This window comes from Phaenicophaeus curvirostris, chromosome 11 (genome assembly GCF_032191515.1).
Source record: "Phaenicophaeus curvirostris isolate KB17595 chromosome 11, BPBGC_Pcur_1.0, whole genome shotgun sequence".
NCBI lineage: Eukaryota > Metazoa > Chordata > Aves > Cuculiformes > Cuculidae > Phaenicophaeus > Phaenicophaeus curvirostris.
In genome coordinates this window covers 20,994,777-21,007,979 of record NC_091402.1, presented here as the reverse complement: position 1 = coordinate 21,007,979, position 13,203 = coordinate 20,994,777, and the positions used below count along the sequence as shown (strand labels likewise).

Below are 13,203 nucleotides of genomic sequence, written 5' to 3'. Positions count from 1 at the left end.
TGGGGTAGCTCAGACTTGAATTGATTTCCACACGAATTAGAGCATCTACTGTGTGGGGGGAGGAGGGATCAGTCTTGATCAAAACATTCTCAGCAGCAGAGGATCAGCACAAGCTTTGCTAAGTTACTTCCCTGATTAATGACTTTTGAATAATGGAGCCTTTTTCACAGGCTGGATTCATTGGGTGCCCATTTTCAGCCATCTTATAAGAAATTGCATCCTGAATCCCCTCACTCCCCCATTTCCATCACAAGCCCTGACCCATTCTCCCTTCCTTTTCTCTTTGAGAAATCAGAGAGATGGAGCTCCTCATGCCAGCCCTCGAAATGCTCCTTATGTCTAGTCTAAATCTGCCCCTCTCCAATTTAAAGCCATTCCCCCTCATCCTATCACTACAAGCCTTTGTAAAAAGTCCCTCCCCAGCTTTCTTGTGGTCCCTTTTAGGTACTAGAAGCTGCTCTCAGGTCTCCTCAGACCCTTCTCTTCTCCAGGCTGAACAACCCCAACTCTCTCAGCCTGAATATTCAGTTCAAATAAAGTATCTCCTGCTGGCCTCTGTCCACCACACCCAACAATTCACCTCAGCTGGTCTATGTGCAGGAGAACAAAGCAAATAGAGCTTAATGGTGATGCTTCAGCATTGCTCGTCACCCATGGCTCTGGGTGGCATCTGCTCTGGTTTCACTTGCAGAACTAAGCTTTGCACAAATGCAGAGACCTGCCCTGCTTTTCCAGAAGGCCGTGAGCTCTGGTCCAGCCTTTTCACCACCTGCCTTTGGGATGTGCAGCCGCTGCCAGAGAAGACAGGGCTTGCAAGTAGGGTTGTTGGTCATAAGAGAGGGAGGCAAAAAGGGAGTGAGTTGCTCCCACCTCAACAGTCCATCCTCTAAGCATTTCCTGATGGGAACCCATGTACCTTCCTTCCTTCCTTCCTTTTTTCCCTTCCTCAGATGGTCACCTTCACCACAGGAGATGAGCAATGCTCAGGCAGGGGCTATCACTTAAAATAGTTTTTTTCCACTGCAGTCATTGCTCGATGTGCTGCTTCTTAGCTGACATTTTTGGGGCTGCAGCTGGAGCTTTATGTTCCCTGGGAAGTTTTCCTGAAGAACAGGTTGGCCAGTTGGGGAATGTTTCTCTGCTATTTTCAGCCTGGGCCATTTTCCCTTTTTTTCTTCAAAGTACAACAAAAAACCTGTCAACAAGTCACAAAAGAGTGATCTCAGTCTGAAATACGAGCCCTGGCACGGGAGCGCATTTGACTCAGAAGCCACTTCCCATCTTTGGAGACTTGAAGTATGTTCCACTTCGTCATCCCGCAGGTCTTTAAACGCTTATAAAAACAGGGTTTATTTATCCACAGTCAGAACAGCCTATCTATTATCTTGAAGGCTGAATTCAGAAAGTTTCTTCAGAAATTTATTGGTTTCATTCCTACCAGTCTGAAGAGAAGTTTTCCACAGAGTCTGTCAAAATACAAACGTCTCAATCCCAATTTCCTTCAGTCTTTAGCAAGACATCACATTAATTGTGTTAAAAAGCACTTTTATTAGTTACTGAGAAAGCAGGAGTCTGGCAGCTCTTCTTGACCACTAGCTATTCACTTTTGTGAAGTCGGCTTTAACAGTGGTTTGATCCAATGCCGTGGTTTTCTCCACCAGCAAACTCAGCAGTGCCTGGAGCCAAAGCAACCAGCTCCAGGCAAGGATTATTTGCTTCAGGTCTCAAGGGCTCCTACTGCTGCTCAGGCAAAGCCTTTCTGACTCTTTTGAGGCTTCTCACATCCCCACCGTCGTAAAAAAACGGAGCGGTGGAGGCACATGGTCACCCCAAGGCCAGGGAGATCCATGAAGGCAGGCATAAATCCATACAGAATGGGGTAATTTCATCCACACCTGTGATGGTGTCAAGAGGACTCAGGGAACCATCAAACAGCTCGTGGGAGTTGTGCATTAGTCAGATTTTGCTTAAGGCTACGGTTCAGCCAGCAGCTCAGACTGGCCATGATGCAGCACCTGCTTCGCAAGGGAAAGGTGGTCATGAAAAAACCCAGCAATTCCCAGTCCTTCAAGGGACAAGGGAATAATCTCCCCATCTGATTGCCACGGGATGCTCTGGGATTTCTGCAAGCTGCGTGGGCAGCCAGAAACACAGACTTCCCACCTGCTCCCTCACATGAGCCTTCCCAGCTTCCTTTAGCCTTTACTGGAACACGCGGAGTGGGACACTCACTGCTCACGTCTCAGTGCTCCAGCCAGCTGCGGGATGCACCCAACTCTCTGAGATACGACCCACTGGCCTTTAATGGGAAAACTCAGCTCTACTGCATATTTACTATTGACTGTCCCATTCTAAACAAAGTGACAGATATTACATGGGATTTAACAACACAAATCGAGGTTGACCTTTCCCTCCTGGAGTTTGTTTCAGTGCCCCCAGTGCCACACCAATCTGAGTCCTTGCTTACGCTTCAGCTCCGAAAGTACTTTAAGGAGTTCCCACACACACACACATGCAGTCCTCATATGGAAGAAGCCAGTGATAATTGAGACATCAATAACTGATAATTGAGACATCTCTGATAATTGAGACATTAATGCTGAAAGACTGAGTAGGTTTCCTTCAGCTTCCACAGCTTGGCTGTGGGGAGCTTATGGAAAGAAAATAAATAAATTGAGCTTTACTTGAAATAGCCAGAAAGTCAAACCTGGAGGTTTCTGGAAGCAGCCATGCTGGGAAGGAGCACGTGTTAATGGTCTGGTTATAAGACCCTGCTTATGGTTGTGTCTTGCTGTGAATACAGAAGCGTTAATACTACAAATTGCAAATATGGCTTAGCAACCTGATCCAGTGGGAGGTGTCCCTGCCCATGGCAGAGAGGTTGGAACTGCATGATGTTTACGGCCCTTTCCAACCCAAACCATTCTACGATTCTATGAAATATTGGCAGGGCTGGTAGGATTGCACCCATCCATCCCCAGAACCATCTCTGTAAGCACACTCACACCATCACCTTCCAGCCATGCACGTGCAGATGCCCCATGCACAAGCATGGCCAGAACAAGCACAAATGAGAGCCCAAGATACATTATTAGCAAAGATGTTCCTGCAGAAATGGTTTGTTTGACACTTGGGTATCTGTGGAGGGATCCGTGGGTCAACAGAAACCTGGAGAGATGAGATTCCAGACAGGAGGAAAAGCCTGAAAAGGACAGCCTAGCCCTTGTCACTACCCTCTTTGATCCACGAGTGGTTTAACGCAAACTCACCTGGGCAAATAAATTCTCTTGGGCTTGAGGATGGGTGCCCGATGCCCAAATCTTACAGCTACTGATGTCATAAAGCAGCTGAAGATATTTTGATTGAAAAATACCTTCTCAACCTCCCCTGCTGTCAGAATGTCCTGGTGGATCTGGAGGCCTCTTACCTACAAGAGCGCAAAAAAACAAGTCCATGGGATGACAAACACCAGAAAACGCCTTCATTCAGCACAGCTCCATCATCTCCCAGCTCTGCCCTTAATTTTAGGAGTTCACTCAAACTTTCAGATCAGAGATGTGGCACTTAAAGGCTGAGCAAGGCCTGGTCAGAGATCATGGAAGAACAAGCACCAGTGTAAATGTGTGCTGGAGGAACCTCATTGCCCATAATTTAGACCAATTTTGCTTTCAAACACTGGCCTAATCATGACTGCTGGAGGCCAGATGGTGCAATTCATTGGGTGCCTGGACCTGATGCTCTCACCTGTGCTGGTTTGACACCTGTATTATTCCCCAGCCTCGTCAGTGCCAGCCCTGAGTTCTCCCAGCTGGAAAGACCGGAGAATCAGGCGTTTCCATTATTTAGCCTTTGGACATGGACACATCCAGCCTGAAAAACAGCCCTGTCCCTTGCCCTTTGCATGCCTGGGAAGAGCCTCAATTACACGGTGGTGGCCACGCATGAGCCACCAGCCCCACTGTTTACAGGAAGCACCAGTGCAGAGCATGGAATTAGAAAGACCACAAGGAAGTGAGGGATTATTTACTGGAGATTAAAGGACATGGAAAAACCACAGGACAAATCAGTGGGGACTAAGCAATGGTGGCTGCTATTTCAGTCTTCCAGCTGCCCATGTTCATACCGGTCATGCCAAGATGGGAGAATTTGGGAAGAATTCAGCAGGAGAGATGGTTGCTCTGCTTTTGGACCTGTAAAATGCACCGAAGAACATGCCGTAAACCTGCTGGAAGGATGGGAGGAATGTCTGCTCCACTTCTTCCCTTCCTTACCCATTCCTGTCAGTCTTCCCTCTCCTCTGGTGTGATTCCTGCTTTTGGACTGCGTCTCTAGGCCAAGCAACTCCAACCAGTCCTGCCTGATGGCAAAGCCAGGGAGATGTGCCCATGGGTTATCACAGGTTAGTCAAGATAAAGTGTCTCCTCAAACCTGGAAGGAAGTGGGGTAAGGGTTGACATCTCAAGACCTTCAAGACAGCTGCAGTGCTAGCGAGAGCTGATGTTTCTTGGACTGTCTGTGGAAAGGGGGGACACTACTGAATGAATGTTAATCTTAATCCTTAATACTTCTCAAGATCATTCCTTCTCCAGGCTTTCACCTTTATTTTAAGCACTCGCAACCTCCTTTTCCCCTAGAGAGTTCAAAGCCATTAGCACTGTCTGTGGTGGGAAGCAGAGCAGGCAGAGCTTGTGGCCAAGTGACAAGACAAGGGTATTTTAAATTCCTCCATCCAAGTATCCACGAGTTCACCTGATTTTATGCAAGGCCTGCATTTCAGCTAAGCCTGAACGCTGAGATTTCAGTGGCTGCTAAAATTTGGGTGGTAACTGGGTCAGCTCTCATGTTGGTGCATCCCCACCTCTACCTGCAGCCGCAGATACACAACTGCTGCTCCTTCCTGGGGCTCTCCAGGATGGTCAAGTACTCAAACATTTTTCCCAGAAAATCCTGCAAGATTTTCCAAATACTCAGATGCACATTCTCTAGCATTTTGCTCCTGGCAGGCAAAGCTTGTCTACGGTCACACTGGAGATTTTGCCCTCACTCGTCTCGTGTCACTGGCAGGGAGGTTTGGGGTAGCACCCAAACACCTCCACCAAGCCTTTTCCCATGGGGACAGGTGATTCCTTTGCCATTTTTCCAAAGATATAAGTGTAATTTTGTTTTCTTCCTGCTGAACTTGGCATTTGCAGCATCTCAGTGCAACGCAACATCAGGCCACTGCCACATGCCAAGTGACAGAACCCCCCCATCCATCCCCACCGTCGATGCTGATTGAGCTCCCACCACACAGACTCATAGAATAGGATCACAGAACGCTTTGGGTTGCAGGGACCTTTTCAAGTCATCCAGTTCAGCCCCTCTGCAGGAGCAGGGACGTCTTTAACAGGATCAGGTTGCTCAGGCTCCCCATCCAACCTGACCTTGAATGTTTCCAGGGATGGGACTTCCACTGCCTCCCTGGGCAACCTGTGCCAGTGTTTCACCACCGTCATTGTATAAAATTTCTTCCTTATCCCCAGTCTAAAGACTTAGTTTAAAACCCCCATCAAAACAGCACCTCCAGCAGCACCGTGGGCCTTTGCGCTTAGCACGGGGTGGTGATTCAGCCCTGACTCAATGGGAAGGTGGCCACGGACTGAAACCCCATCCCTGCTCCCTGCGTGGTCTGCGGTTAACATGATCCTGCTAGAAATTACAGAGCTCCAGCAAAGGCAGTGGGAGGGAGGCTCCCCTTGGCGAGGAGGAGCCCGCAGGAGGCTCCCACTGACATCCCTGCCTTCTCCCTTACCCTGCATCCAAGTGGCTGAGCGAACACAAATGGCACGTCGCCTTCATGTTTGACCCAGCGCAGCGCTTGGCTGCTGCTGCCACACCACAGGCTCCCTCTGGAAAGCAAACAGTAGCTCAGTAGATTTTTCTTTCCTTTATTTTTTTATTCTTGTTGTTGTTGTTTTGTTCTCCCTGCAACAAATAGAGAGAAAGGATGAATGAGCTTATTTTACAGCCTCAGAGGAATACCAAGCCATTGTGAGCTTGACACAGGCTGCAGAAAGTGATGGCTAAGAAAATAAAAAGCTTATTCTTTCCTGAATGGGTTGGCTGAAATAAAAAAAAAACCACCCCAGAAACCTTTTCATGGGCCAGCAGCAGCATTTCCATCAGCTACGTGGCTGATCCACAACCCGGTGACTTCCAGAGCAGGACCTGACCTGCTGCACGTAAAAAAATGGGAAGTGAAAATCTGGGTTTCTGTAATTTTTGAGGATTCTAAAGGGTACCATGCACCCAGCCTGCCCTCTCCTTGCAGGTGCCCCTCGGCACCACGTCCCCATCCTGGGCTCGCAGCAGCCACCCCTCTGCGGGCACCAAGATAGAAACTCTCCACAGTATTTCCTTCTCTCGGTTCTCTGCATCTAGAAAATGTTCTCACAAGGTCTAAAAGTCCTCAGTCCCAGCTGAGGCTCAGGCACCTGCAATGAGAATCTCACAGCTGATGGGACACCGAGGGTGACAACCTCTGCTTCCGAGAACCGGCATTGCCAATGAATGGGTTCAATGACACTTTCTTCCCTTGGAGAGGAGGACAAAGAGCCACTGCTGCTCGATTGATTAACTCAATTAATTTTAAACAGGACCTCTTGGGTTATTTCACTGCAGCAGTCTCTGCTGGGAGAGCCGGACACTGTCGCCTGCCACGGCTTTGTCTGAAGCAGGAATCTGGCTCTGGAGCTGTATTTCTCTTCACCCATCATATCACTTGCTTCTGCCACTAATTCTTTTAATTTTACCTATTACTGAACTGGTAAAATCAGCCTCTAGAGCTCAGAGTCCACAAATGGGGATTCAGAGTATGAAGACTGTGGCTGTTTTGGGTGGCTCAGTGGCACATGAAGGGGAATTAAAAAATATCCCATTAATAGAACAAATTCACCCAAACAAACTTCCCACCCAAACCTTTTTAAAGGACTGATTAAAAAAAAAGTCAGAAAATGCTAAGGAATATGTGTTTTCCCTGTTGCAGCTGCAATTCTGCTTTCAAACCCATCTGGCTTAGGAGATTGGATTTATATGGCTCGATGCTATTTTTCCAGCTTTATTCAGTGTTCAAAATGGCTGCAAAAAAAAGGAACTAACCCAGAAGCCTGGGGATGAAGTCCTGGACACCGAGCCATCGCTTCCCTCCATCCTCTCGCCCTGCACATCCGAGTGTCCCGGGAGCAGCGGCGGACAGGCTGGAGGCAGCTGAGATCGTGTCTGAGACTGTTTGCTTCCTCCTGCTAACGTGAGCATCGGCGGGTGCGTTAAGTTAAGCAATAAAGGGTGATTTTTTAAAAAGTCTATAAAATCAGGAGACTAGCTCCTTTACTAACAGCAGAGAGCAAAGTGGAGCCCAGGCAATTTTATTTGGCTGTGGCCCCAATCCATGGGCTGTCGGAGAAGCGATGCGCCACGGAGAGGATGAGATCTCATCCTTTATTAAAGGCAGCCGTGTACTCATTCAGGGCTGCGTAAGAGAAAACACAGCAACCAACGTCTTCAAGGGGTTAATGACTGAACAAATTACAGTGAAGAGCAAAAAGGGAATTTTGCTTTAACTTACAAATCTCTCTTTTTTTTTTTTTGACCTATTAAACAGCCAAATATTTTAAGCTGCACCCCAGAGCCTGCCAAGAGCCTCCTCCCCACACTGATGCTTCACCGTCTGCTGCTTGGGGAGGGGGAGAGAGGCGGCTGGTGCAGGGGGGTCAATCCTGACCCTATTTCATGGGTTCTCCTGTGCAGGAAAGGGAGCAGCAGGGCTGCTGCGGGAGCCTTGTTTTGTAGAGGTGCAAGCAAGGGACTGGCTTGGTGACAGCCACTCTGCTCAGTCGCAGATCAAATGGCTTAATCGAAACTGGATCCAACTGGCCCAGCCGCGCGGGTTGTGATTTAAACTGCAGTTATAAGGTGCAATTAGAGGCAGGGGATGCTGTGCCCAAAGCTCAGATGTGAAGCAAAAAAAAATATATATATTATAAAAACAACCTTCCCCTAAACCTGTATGTATTTTTCCATTTTTAACTCTTTGCCTGTCACTGCCAGACATCCAAGAAAATCCTGGGCCATCCGAGGACACCCTCGGTGCTGCTGCTTAAATCCAGGGGCTGTAAGAGATCTGTCACCACCGCAGAGGAATTTGGCTGCTGAAGTACTAACATTTATGGGCTTGGTATCAATAATAACCACAGCAGAGCTTCACAGGGACTGACCAAGCCTTTCCTGCCGCTGCGCCTGGGAGCAAAGGGTGCGGCTGCCCTCCCTGCAGCCCTCGCACCAGCCCCGCTGGTGATGGATGGAGCAGGAGCTGTGTTTTGTCTCCCTTTTTATTACTCCTGTACAATGGAGAAGGAGGCAGTGCTTTCCTGGAAACAGTTAAACGAGGTCTCTTTTTGCTGTTCCAACCATAGCCCCAAACTCAACAGTTAATTTAGCAAATGGAGACCTTTGGAGATGTTAACTCGGTTCAAACCTTCAGCCCATATGGATAAAATCACAATTCAATAAAATTGCTGGTTCTTTATCTTCGTGTGGCATCATCACACAGTTAATTTCAAGCTTTCCAGTAAGCTGTAATATATCTTTTAACCTAAGAACCTCTTTTGCATGACACTGAAATAGGTCCCAGTCTATATACATCTGCTGCCAAGACAAATATACAGTTCAGCAGCAGTAAAGAGGATATAAAAGACTCCCACGTTACAAATGTAGGAGGCAGAGGATATTTTAGCATGGCAGTGGTTACACTTTTGGCAGCTTTGCTATAATAAACTTTGTTTTCAGAGCCTTAAAATATTCCCTGCGCAGGGAAGACTGACATATTTGCTTTCAGCAGAGCTGTCTCAGGGGCTGGAGAACAGAGTTTAGGAACACGGGAGAACACAAAGAAGACGGAGTTAATATCACCCTACATTTAACCAGGGTATTTCCTCACAAAAAGCAAATATTTGCAAATGCCATCAGGTCCTGGTAGGACTGTTTCCATCAATGCATATGGGTGCCCAGGAGGTAGCTGCACTAGGAATACGGAACCCTGGGGCTGCTTGAGAAGATGGAAACAAGGGAAAGAAGATGAGCAGGCAGTCCAAGGGCCAAAAAGACAAAGGAAAAGGAGTGTTAGATGCCAGTCTTGTGTAGGAGAAGTCCCTGGAGGCCTCCGCTATCTTACCATCTGATGGAGAGCTCAAGTCACCTGCCAGGTGCCTGTCTGCACCTGAGACATTCCTGCCATCTGGCAGGTGGACATTGGTTTCTATGTGTCTCCCAAGTCATCCTGAGCTCAAACGATCCACCCAGCCACTGAGATACCTACAGAGCTCATTAGCAGTGATGATTCACACCTTAGTGCTCTCTGGGATGGCAGAGAAGCAGCAAAAACTTTGATCCAGGCAAATTTTTGAGTGTAAGAGGAAAGCGTGTCTCATGCAGCGGATGAGAAAAGGCAGCAGCAGGCTCTGCATCATGACTCAGGAGCTGTCACCTGGTCCTCTCTGCTTTTTGCCTCCACATGAGGGAAGGCGGGGTTGTTCTCTAGGTCCTTGGGTGCTGCCCAGCAGAAGCGGAGCAGAGAGGAGCAGGACAGAGGTGGTTTCCTGCGGTCTCCTGGTCCGTGTACCCTCAAACAACCCTCCCCACGGTCCAACCTGTGGTAAGAAAGGTGTGAAATCTTATAGACTCCATCCACTTCAGTCTGAGCCATCAATTTCTTGCAGAAAGGGTACCTGATAGTTCACACGGGTGCGGTTTGTACAGCAAAGCAAAACACGAGCGCCAATAAGTGGGTCCAGTAGGACCTCTCTGTGCCAGACAGCTAGAGATTTCCGTGGGTGCGGAGGGCCAAGTTTAATAATGGGGTAAATAACCAAATGATGCTCTTCTGCGCTGTTTTACATATATGTACAACCCCAGAAACTCAAGCCTGCCTGTTACCGTTTCTGAGCCAGCAGGAAAAAAAAGACTTCTGATCATCAAGCCTCCTTAGAAAGGCTCATTCCTACTTGTGCTGAACTTGGATGGGGTCTCGGCATAAAGGATTTGGATAGCATGTGATTGCATTTTAGCTTCATGCTAATCTGTCCTCATTGCGTGCTATTAAAAATAAATAAAAATCATGCCTTCCTAATCCACAGGTTACTAACTGTGGGAAAAACGTGTTTGTCGTGGCCTTAGCAAGTGCTTAAATGTGTCACACTTTGCTATTTACTTATTAGCAAGTGAATGTATAAACACATTGTTACTTACCTGAGTATGTGGATTAGAAAGCCCAATCAGCTCCTCTTGCAGGATAAAAACTTCAGGTCTTTAGAAGAAACCCTGTACCAGGCAGGGCTGTGCAAGGGATGTCCTGACCCCTCTTGTGGGTGGACAGCTTGGGGGGTTTGGCAGCGCTCCATCAATAAATGCTATTTAAAAGCACCCGTGGCAGGTTCGTTTGGGATTCCTAGGGAGTAAAAGAGAAAAATTTTGAGAGTTGATCAAGTATCAAAGGAGTAAAAATAACCAGGTACTTTTGCAACCCGCGGGCTGAGCCCTCTAACGTAAAGCCAGGTGTATATTCATGCCTGGGCTGAAAATCCCTCAGGTTCAAAGAGGCAGAAAGGTGACATTGGGGCTCTGATCTTAGCAGGTGCACGAGGCCCAGGAGAAGGTCTCAATTTCAAACCTCAGAGAAGCATTTTCATCTCTTTTCCCCTCTCCAACTAGCAAGGCGAGGAAGATCCTAGGGGAAATCCTAGGATTTTCCTAGGGGGATCCTGAGGAACGCTTTCCCCCTCTCATCTTTGCAGTACAAAACAAGGGAACAAATGAGCTCCTAGGCTTCAGCAACGAACAAGACAGCGAGCATCTTCCACCAGGACTGCAAGTGCCCCTGCAGGGACTCCTGTCCTCTACAGACACACAGCAGGGTCCTGCACCCTCAGAGGGAGGACGCGGTTGTCAGCTGGCGAATAAAGATGATCTAGGAACAAACCTAACTCCAGTCTCCGCTCCACTGAACAAACTTTCCTTTGAATATCTCTCACACCCAGAAGACGCCCGCGTTCGGCTTCCGCGGGTCCTTCTGTCCCAGCATATGGTGGCACAGGGGCCACCCACTCCTAATTAGCTTGATGGGTAACACAGCAGCACAAATCACCTCAAGTTACCTTGGCCACAGAGCAGAGCAGATCCTTCCACAATGAAAGAGCGCAGCAGGAATTATCCCAATCCATAATTGCTCTGAGCAGACAATAAACCAGCTTATGCTGGTGGAAGTAGCCACTCGGAGGTAATAACCCAGTGAGTAACAATAATGGCAGCAGATACTTGATAAAAAGCAGGGAACAAAAGAGAAAGCTTTCTCCATTATGCAAAGAACGGATGTTTTCTGTTTGCTTCCTTTGCTTCAGACACGCATTTAGCTATTTGGAGAGCGATGGAGCACAGCTCACCCGCATGCACAGCAAAAGTGGGTTTCGGGCAGGGGGAGGGAAGGATTGTTTTCCACTAGTGAGATCACAGGCAGGAAAATTAGTTTTCTCCTTTCAATCTTTTTTTTTTTTTAAATTTCTACCCAGCCACTATCCAGACATTTTATTTTCAAAAGAAATGTCTGCATGATGGTGGTGAAATAAACCAAAGCTACTCTGGGGCAGTTAAAAAGAGGCACTGAAATACAGACACGCTTGTTGCCCCAACCTGTCCCCTGTGAACGCCCGAAACTGGATGATGGGAAGGATGAACCATCCTCATCTTAGCAAAACCCCTAAAACCAAGGGGCTTGCGTGTGCCTCCTGCTCCTGCACGTGCCTTGTGACCCCAAGCTGCTCCCACCAGCATTCTGGTCCCTCACCCCATAACCACTGGCCCCTGGGGCAAGCCTGGAGCAAGCCTGGAGCTCCCTCTGGGGCTCTCGCCCACCTGCCCCTGCTGAATTGGGCTCCAAGAGCAGCACACGGGGCAGAGAAAACATGAAATCATCTCATGTTCCTAAATACCAGCATGGTGGGGGCAGGCAGACAGCCCTGAGGACTGCAGCTCTGGCTCAGCAGCGAGTGCCCAACATCAGTGCTCCAGTGATGCTCATTTTCCACTCGGCTCCCTCCTGCATCCCCAGGGACAGCGTGTCCCACCAAGCCACCCCTTGTGCCCCCAGGGCACCGCGATGGGCTCCCACAAAGAGGATGGGAGCTGGGTGAGATGGAAATCACAGCAGAGAGAAATCATTGAGGTGTGAAAGGCGGAATAGCAAAACCCTGGGGGGGTTGTGTGGGGTTTAAAACCCCAAATGCCACCTGGGCACAATGCAATTTTGCTCCAGCCATGCCAAGGTCCGCCCTGCAAAATAAATAAGCCTGAAGAGAGCCATCTGCAGCGAAAAGCGTACCAGGGGAAGGCTCTGCAGGACTGCAGAGGGTAAGCACGGCTCATTAAAGTGCCGGGGAAATGTGAATGAAGCAGATGAATGGATGAAGAAATGAATGAAGGAGGATAGAGGAAGTGAATGAATATTGCATGGACTTGATGCCTTTCATCCTGGGATGGCGGAGCTGCGCAGCGCAGCTGATGGGCAGGAACCGTGTCGGTGCTCCCTGGAGAAACCCCCGGTCAAAACAAATCAGATTATTTCCTGTTGACAGAGCCCTTCGGGGGGAGGCAGACAGGGAGATGTGGCATATGGACTCATATTACTTGAAGCACGAGGCTTTCCCCAAACAAAATCCCTCCAATTCCCCCTTAATCAATGTGACAGATCATTACTTTTTGAGTTGCTCTTGTTCTTGCTATTCCAGACACCACATGGTTTCCATGGCAACAACATCCCAGCCATCCCAGACCTTTTCCTAACCTCTATCATCTGCTATCAAGTCACACTAGCACATAACCAGGAGAGCTGACCAGCAGGGCCACAGAGGTACCTTTTGGCACTGGGTGGGGGGGTTAAAGACCCCCCCTTCACTCCTCTGCAGCCCAACCCTGTGAGCCTCTGGGAACCTCTCGCGGCCAAGCACAGCACAGGGCTTCCAGGCAGCTGTAGGGGAGCACCAGGAAATGAAAAATAATTTTCTGGAGGTTTTATTGTGCTGTTCTGGAGCACAATCAGCTAAACCTACCGGCTAGCCTGACTGTGACTGGATTCAGAGTGGTTTAAGCAGGGATGATGGGAGGGAGCAACGAGATGCT

General features: G+C 48.5%; 1 long non-coding RNA gene across 1 annotated transcript in view; it reads right to left on the bottom strand.

Annotated features, from left to right (window-relative positions):
* Positions 1 to 13,203, bottom strand: part of LOC138725210 (uncharacterized) — a 42,717-nt gene that overhangs the window by 5,964 nt on the left and 23,550 nt on the right. The window contains exons 5-8 of the long non-coding RNA XR_011338197.1: positions 10,278 to 10,480; positions 6,792 to 6,866; positions 5,792 to 5,964; positions 3,270 to 3,427 (exon numbers count right to left, since the gene is read on the bottom strand). This is a non-coding gene — a long non-coding RNA (uncharacterized lncRNA). The remainder of the gene's footprint in view (positions 1 to 3,269; positions 3,428 to 5,791; positions 5,965 to 6,791; positions 6,867 to 10,277; positions 10,481 to 13,203) is intronic.